Source organism: Ornithorhynchus anatinus, chromosome X2, assembly GCF_004115215.2.
Source record: "Ornithorhynchus anatinus isolate Pmale09 chromosome X2, mOrnAna1.pri.v4, whole genome shotgun sequence".
NCBI classification, from domain to species: domain Eukaryota; kingdom Metazoa; phylum Chordata; class Mammalia; order Monotremata; family Ornithorhynchidae; genus Ornithorhynchus; species Ornithorhynchus anatinus.
This window is the reverse complement of record NC_041750.1, coordinates 8,562,310-8,570,911: the sequence shown is the minus strand read 5'-3', so window position 1 is coordinate 8,570,911 and position 8,602 is coordinate 8,562,310.

Below are 8,602 nucleotides of genomic sequence, written 5' to 3'. Positions count from 1 at the left end.
GATAACCGGCGGGGAGACCCGGGCATCCGGAGCCGTAATTTGCAGTCCGCGGATACCTACGGGACAACCGGCGAGAAGTGGAGCTTCTCCGTGACTCGCGATACGTCCGCGCGTCTGGCACGTGTCACCCGACACTGAACCGTTCCCCTTCTGTGGCGATCTGGGGTCGGCAACCGCGCGCTAGAACTCCACGCTCCCGGTCTACGTGTTCCGGTTCGTTGTCCGTCTCCCCCCTTCCGGATCGCGAGCCCGACGCTGGGTAGGGACTGTCTCTACCTGTTGCCGAACTGTACCGTCCAAGCGCTTAGTACAGTGCTCGGCACGCAGTGAGCGCTCAAGAAATACGACCGAATGAACGACTGGATGAGCGAACGAATGAAGAACGGCCCAAAAGAACGGTCGTCGGGACTCGGGCCACACGACCACGAAAATCACCGGAACCGTCTTGACCAACAGGACGCGACGGAGGGGGAAGAGACCGTTTCCCTTTCTCTTCTGCCGCAAACGTTCGGCTCACGGCGGGCGGCTACATCCTCGGTCTCTCCGACTCAGAGAAGCGGCGGGACTCGGTGGCCAGGGCCCGGGCTCGGGGGTCGGGGGTTCTAGTCCCGGCTCCGCCGCTCGTCGGCTGTGTGACTTGGGGCGAATCGCTTCGCTTCTCTGCGCCCCAGTTCCCTCGCCTGCAAAACGGGGATTAAGACGGCGAGCCCCACGTGGGGCGACCCAATTACCTCGTATCTATCCCGGCGCTTAAAACCGTGTCCGGCACAGGGTGAGCGCTTAACAGGTACCATCATCATCCAACTGCCGAGCTGAGATTTCTCATCTACTAAGCAGCGGCGGGGCTCAGTGGAAAGGGCACGGGCTTTGGAGTCCGAGGTCATGGGTTCGAATCCCGGCCCCGCCACTCGTCAGCTGTGTGACTGTGGGCGAGTCGCTTTACTGCTCTGTGCCTCGGTTCCCTCATCTGCAAAATGGGGGTGAAGACCGGGAGCCCCACGTGGGACGACCTGACTCCCCTGGGTCTACCCCAGCGCTTAGAACAGGGCTCCGCGCGTAGTAAGCGCTTAACAAATACCAACATTCTCGTTATCTCCTACAGATACCAAGATGGGAGGTACACAAAAAGCCTTGAGCTCCTTAAAATGGAAGCCACTGTTTGAGTGGAAGATGCGAGGGAGGCAGTTCTGCCCCGGAAACCACAGAGCAGAAATAGTAACTCCCGGCTTCACACAGAGAGGGTGGGAGAGAGGTGACGTTTCTTCTCCGAGTGGAATCTTCTGTGTTTCAGGAGAAGGGCCCGGGGAACGGGGCAAGGGCCCGAGGAGACAGTCACAGCTTCTGGAGGGGAGTTGGAGACGGCGAGAGAGTAAACCTACGGCTACGCCGCCGCGACGTTACTGCCAGCGACGTCTTCTCCGCGCAAGCGAGCCGTGCCGGCGAGCGACCAGCACGCCGCGTGTGCGTGTCAAGACGCTTCCTCGCTGGGCCGATGCCGTCGCCGGATACGGTTCCCCTCTCTGTTTCCGAGACCGCCTCTCGGTGCCCCAACCCGGGGCTCAGGGAGAGCTCGCCCCTCTCCCGGCCGCTGAGTCAAACCGTACGAGATTCGCCTCCTCCGAATCTCTAAATGATAACGACGGTATCTGTTGGGCGCTTACTATGTGCAAAGCACTGCTCTAAGCACTGGGGGGGATACGAGGTGATCAGGTTGTCCCACGTGGGGCTCATAGTCTTAGGTTTTACAGATGAGGGAACCGAGGCCAGAGAAGTGAAGTGATCTGCCCGAGGCCACCCGGCTGTCGGGCGGCGGAGCCGGGATTAGAACCCACGACCTCTGACTCCCAAGGCCGGGCTCTTGGCGCCGAGCCGCGCTGCTCCCCCAGAACGTCTGTTCTCCCAGTCTGCGTGTCCCCCTTTCAGTTCGCCGCGACAGGGGCCGTACCGGTGAGACCGCTCGGGAAGCTGAATGTTTCTTCTGTTAAAAAAAAGAAAGCCCCCCATCTGCCTTTAATCGATGGGTGGTATTTACGAAGCGCAGACCAGGTGACAGACACGTTCCCCGCCCAGGCCGAGCCTCCCGTCTGGCTCCCGTCGAACCTGCCAGACCACAGCTTTCCCCGCCCCTCAAGGCCTTTCTGAAATCTGGCCTCCTCCGGGAGGCTCTCGCGGACGGATCCGTCGTCTCCCCCGGCCAGATCGCCGCGACCTCCCCTCCGCGCTTGCCCGTCGCCGCCGCGCCGCCGCACCGCGCTCGCGGACTTTCCCGCCCTGTCGTTCAAGCGCCAACCCCTCACCGCACAACCGCCCTCCTCCCACGGGTGTCACCTCTCGCGCGTTACTTATTCTGGGTTAGTCTTTGAACTCCCAGGGGGCCGGGGACGGCGTTCCCCAACTCCGCCGCGCTCTCGCAAGCGCTCGGTTCGGCGCCCCGCACACGGGCGCTCAGTGAATGCTTTTCCGTTTGACGGCATTTGTCAGGCGCTCGCCCTGTGCCGGGGGTAGACAGGAGGTAATCAGGTCGGCCGCGGTCCCCGTCCCACGTGGGGTTCACGACCGTTTTACAGAGGAGGTTTTACAGACCGAGGCGCAGAGAAGAAGTGAAGTGAAGTGACCGGCCCGAAGTCTCTGAGCAGATGAGGGGCGGGGAGGGACTGGAACCCGGGTCCTCCTGACTCCCAGGCCCGCGCTCTACCCACTGGGCCGCGCTGCTCCTCCATCGATCGGCTGGCCGAGAACGGACGGGCCAGGGCGCCCGCAGCCCTGACCGCGCCGTTACCGGGGAGTCTCGGACTCTCGCCGGACTCTTGGGGCAGCCCGTTTCCAGGGCAATTTCCCGAGCGCAGATCTATCTGCCGCTGGGGTCGAATGCTCGCCTGAGGTCTGCGAACCCCGCGCTTTCCCCGTATCTGACGTGCCGCAGAGATGGCGCCCACGGTGCTGCCGTGGGGCCGAAGCCACGTCGCGATTCCGGGACTGCTCCGTCGACAAAATTCCTTAGCAGTCGATCCAGGGATCCCCCGGCATGAACCTCGCCGGCAGCGGAGACTGGCGAGATGCCTCCATGATTGCCGCAATCTCATCCCCCACCCGTTTTCTTGTAATGGTGATGACCGGGGCCGGGTCCGCGATCCCGGGACGTCGCCTCTGCGCTCCGGATATCAAAGAAGACCTCGTTCGCCCCCCCCCCCCCCCCCCGCCCCCCGCGCCTGTGGATCTCCGCCGACTTCACGCCGGGCCCTGCCGCGGTGACTTCCTCGACGGTTTGCCAAGTGCCATGACTCTGCGTGTGGGACCTCGGGTTCGGCGGGACCTCACCCTCAACGGTAGAAGGAATTCCATTTATCGGGCGCCCACCGGGCGGGACGCGCCGAACCACGTGCTTCTTCCGTACGGAAGCGTGGAGGGGCGCCGTCCCCCGCCCCCGAGCCGCTGACGCTCAGACGGGACGGTGGGAGGGTCATCCCGATAATAATCGTAATAATCGCGGTGCCTGTGGAGCGCTTACTGTGTGCCAAGCAGGGTTCCGAGCGCCGGGGCAGATAGGAGTCAAGCGGGTTGGACCCGGTCCCCGGCCCACGTGGAGCTCGCGCTCCTAGACCCATTTTACAGGTGAGGGAACTGAGGCCCAGAGAGGTCAAGTGCGGTGGCGCGGGGTAGGCTGAGCGGGATTCCCGCCTCCCGCCCTGCCCCGCTTCAGCCCCACGACGACGGGGAGGAGGTCAGACGGGCCACCTTCAACTGGAACCTGACCAACCGTACCAGCGTGGCCCGGTATGACGTAACGGGTAGAGCCCGGGCCTGGAGTCAGAGGGTAAGGGGTTCTGATTCCGGCTCCGCCGCCTGCTTGCCGTGTGGCCCCGGGCAAGCCGCTTCGCTTCTCTGGGCCTCGGTTACCTCGTCTGTAAAACGGGGGTGAAGGCCGGGAGCCCTCCGGTCTCCCCCCAAATCCCCGTTTTACAGATGAGGCTACCGAGGCACGGAGGGGCGAGGTGACACGCCCCGCGGTCGCACAGCAGACAGACGGTTGAACCGGGGCTCAAACTCGGGTCCTCGGACTTCCGGGCGCGGGCTTTTACCGCCGGTCCGCGCTGCTTCCCCCGATGAGACCGTGAGCCCATCGACGGGCGGGGCTCCGTCTCTATCTGTTGCCGAACTGTACGTTCCAAGCGCTCGGTACGGTGCTCCGCGCGTAGTAAGCGCCCAGTAAATACCGTCGAAGGGAGGAAAGGAAGAAGGGACAGGGCCCGTATCCGACCCGGTTGGCTTGTATCCGCCCCGGCCTTCAGAACGGCGCCTGGCGCACAGTAGGCGCTTCACCAATACCATCGTTGTTATCATTAGCGGAAAGAGGACGGACGGGCCTGGGAGTCAGAGGGACCTGGGTTCTTCTAATCCCAGCCCCGCCATACGTCTGCCGTGTAACCTTGGGCAAATCGCTTCACTTCTCCAGGCCTCGGTTAACTCATCTGTAAAATGGGGATTAAGGGCGCGAGCCCCCGCCCCCCCCGCCCCCCCCCCCCGTGGGACAGGGACCGTGGCCAACCCGAATGACTTGTATCTGCCCCGGCGCTCGGAACGGTGCTTGGCGCACGGTAAGTGCTTAACGAGTCCCACTGTCATTATTATTCTCGTTATTCTCTGTGCCTCGGTTACCTCATTCGTAAAACGGGGATTAAAACCGTGACCCCTACAGCCCTGCGGCCGGTAAACCCGAAACGGGCAGGGAACACGTCCAGCTAATTCCGTCGCCCCCTCCCAAGCGCTTGGCACAGGGCTCCGCACATAGTAAATACTCCACGGATACGACTGACCGAACGGTCGTGGAGGACGGGGACCGGGTCCGACCCGATTTTCTCGTATCTGCCCCACAGCGCTCAGTACGGTGCTTAGAGAAGCGGCGTGGCGCAGTGGAAAGAGCCCGGGCTTGGGAATCGGAGGTCACGGGTCCTGATCCCGGCTCCGTCAGCTGCGTGACTTTGGGCAGGTCACTTAACTTCTCGGTGCCTCGGTCCCCCCATCTGTAAAATGAGGATCAAGCCCGCGAGCCTCACGTGGGACAACCCGCGCCGGACCCGGCGCTCGGGACGGCGCTCGGCCCTTAGCAAGCGCTTAACAAACACCGACGTTACCGTTACGGCTCCTCCGGTGTCCGAGGCACAGTAGGCGCTTAACGGATACCGTTTAAGAATGAAAAAATAAGTACGCCCGAGGACCTCGATGAACTCCTCGGGGCGGGCAGATCCGCCCGACGGTTTCCGGAGGCCCGGCCTACCGACCGTGTCTAACGCTTCGGTGAGGTCCGTTAAAAACGGTACCGCTCCCTCGACTTCTCCTTTCTCTCTTCTACTGCAAAATCCATTTCTGCTGTGCTGCATTTTGGTCTGGAGCCACGTTGCGATTTAGGTAGCGCATGATTGACTAGATTCTCCATTAGCCTGTCCAGAAAGATTCTGGCTAGAATCTTGCTGGCAATGGGAAGGAGTGAAATACCCCAGTGGTTTGCACAGTCAGCTCTTCCGCCTTCTTTCTTGAAGAGGGCGATTACGGCAGCATCTCCGAAAGCCTGTGGCGCCTGTGCGGTCGGTCAGTCGTACCTACCGAGCGCCGACCGCGTGACGAGAACGATCAACGGACACGTTCCCTGTCCGCAGGGAGCTTACGGGCCAGAGGGGGAGACGGGCGTCGATAGAAATAAACCAACGAGAAGCAGCGTGGCTCGGCGAAGAGAGCCCGGGCTTTGGAGTCCGAGGTCACGAGTTCGGACCCCGGCTCGGCCGCTCGTCAGCTGCGTGACCGGGGGCGAGTCGCTTCACTTCTCTGGGCCTCCGTTCCCTCGTCTGTAAAATGGGGCTGAAGACCGTGAGCCCCACGTGGGACGACCCGGTTCCCCCGTGTCTACCCCGGCGCTTAGAACGGTGCTCTGCACACGGTAAGCGCTTAACAGATACCAACGTCACTGTTATCATCATAGGTCCGTAAGTGCCGCGGGGCTGGGAAGGTGGGGGGGGGGGGGTGAATAAAGGGAGCGAGTCAGGGCAGAAGGGAGCGGGAGAAGAGGAAAGGAGGGCTTAGTCGGGGAAGGCCTCTTGAAGGCTTTCAGCAGGCGGAGGGAGTTTCAGTCATTCAGTCGGACCATCGGTCCTATTTACGGAGCGCTCACTGGGTGCAGGGCACTGTACTATAAGCGCCTGGGAGAGTACAGCTTGACGGGGTCGGTAGGCTCCTTCCCCGCCCCCAAGGAGCTTGCCGTCCAGAGGGGGAGACAGACGACGATATAAATCAGGACGTGACGGACACGGACGGGAGGGCCGTGGGGAAGAGGCCGGCGCGCGCACACGGGATCGTGGGCGGGAGAGACGAGAGCGAGGCACGGGGAGTGGGTTAGCCTGAGAGGAGCAAAGTGGCGAGCTGGGGTGGACTGGGAGGAGAGGGTGGATAAACGATACGACCGCACGAATGAATGAATGGGAGAAAGAGGGAAGAGAGACGATGGAGCGTTTTAGAGCCAACGGTCTAGACCGTGAGCTCGCCGGTGGGCAGGGAACGTGTCTCCCGTATCGCGTTGTACTCTCCCCACCGCTCGGCACGGCGCTCCGCGCACACCCAACGCATCCAACGGAAACTCCTTACCGTCGGCTTTGAGCCGCTCCACCGCCTTGCCCGCTCCTACCCCATCTCGCCGCCCTCCTACCTCAACCCAGCCCGCGCGCTCTGCTCCTCTAACGCCAACCTCCCCGCTGTACTGCGATCGCCGCCGCCGCCCTCTCGCCCACGTCCCGCTTCTGGCCCGGAACGCCTTCCCTCCTCACATCTGACAGGCGACTATTCTCCTCACCTTCAGAGCCCCATCGAAGGCACGTCTCGGACGGGACGTGCCTTCGCGTCCTTCGTGTCCGTCCTCCGCCTGTTGCTAAATGGTACTCTCCCGAGCGCTCAGTACAGTGGCCCGTAGATATCACTGAACGAACGGACCCGGACCGAGGTGGCGCTCACATCGCTGGGGAGGAAAGGGCGGGACTGGGAAACGCTGGGGAGGAAAAGCCAACGGGATTCAGCGATAGACTCGCCGCGAACGGCGAAAGAGAGCACGGAATCAAGGATCGACGCCAAGGCCGCCGACCTCGGAAACAGGGAGGATGGTGGTTTCGTCGATTACGACGGATGATTCGGGCGGAGGAAAGGATCTGGGAGGGAAGACGAGGAGTCCGGTTTCGAAATCTCGAGCCCGATGTGCCAGAGAGATATCCGTGTGGAGGTGGTATGAGATTGCAGACGGGGGTAAGAGGGGAAGGCTGGCAAGATAACTTCGGAAGCCAACCGCACAGAGGTGGCAGCGGAAGCCACGGGAGCGGATGAGCTCCTCGAGGGACTGAGCGCCTGGCGGGGGCAGCGGGGACCTGGCTTCCAATCCCGGCTCCACCACTCAGCGGCTGGGTGACCTCGGTCAAGTTGCCTCACTTCTCTGGGCCTCGGTGTCCTCGCCCGCAAAATGGGGGCTCAAGACCCGTCTCCCCTCCTACTCAGACTGCGAGTCCCGTGACGGACGGGGACCGGGTCCAAGTTGATTAATTTGCATCTAGCCCCGTGCTTGGAGAGAGTGCTTGACACAGAGCAGGTGCTCAGCAAGTATTATTCTTCCTGTTGGTGGTGGTATTATTATTAGGGGACCAAGGAGAGGACCTCGAGGGAAACCTACAGTCAGCGGGCGAGAGGGGAAAGAGGAGCCTAATCCCGGCTCCCCCACCTGTCTGCTGCGTGACCTGGGGCAAGTCGCTTCGCTCCTCCGGGCCTCAGTCGCCTCATCCGTAAAATGGGGGTTCGGTCCGCGAGCCCCGTGGGGAGAGGGAGGGAGCCGTGACCGACCCGATTTGCCCGTAGCCGACCCGGCGCTTAGAAGGGCGAGGGCGCGTGGCGAGCGCTTAACAGACGCCGCGGTTATCATCAGCGTTACTGTTGCCGAGCGCTTGGGAGTCTCTAACGCGACGGAATTAGCGGACGGCTTCCGGTCCCCGTAGATCCTCGGTGCCGCGCTGGAATCGATGGATGGATCGATCGGGCTCGTTGAGGGCGGGGCGCTCTGCTAAGCATTCGGGGGAGGACGACGCGTTCCCTGCTCCCGGCGGGTTTTCGGTCCAGATGGGGAGACAGACTCTAATATAAATAAGTCAATTACGGCTATAGATGGAAGCGCTGGGGGGCTGGGGGTTGCGGGGAGGGGCTCGGCGCACTTCGGGGCGGCTGAACAGCCCCCTCCGGGGCTCTCCGTGCGCTTTTCGACGGCCACGAGCCCCGCCGGGGACCGGCAGTGCGGTGGGGGGGTGCGAACGCCGCCGAGAGCGAGAGTCGGATCACGCGGCGGGAAGGAGGGCGAAGATAGAGGGGGCCGAAGTTACCATCGTCGTCGTCATCACGGCCCCTGCCATCCCCGATCCCTGAGGATCGGCTGAGGGCCTGAGAAATGCTCCCCTGCCCCTCCGGCCATGGCCGTTTTTGTCTGGCATTTATTAAGCGCTTGGTACGCGCCAGGCACTCTGCGAAGCACCGGGGTCGATACACGCTAATCGGGTTGGACTCGGTCCCCGTCGTTCATTCTTGCATT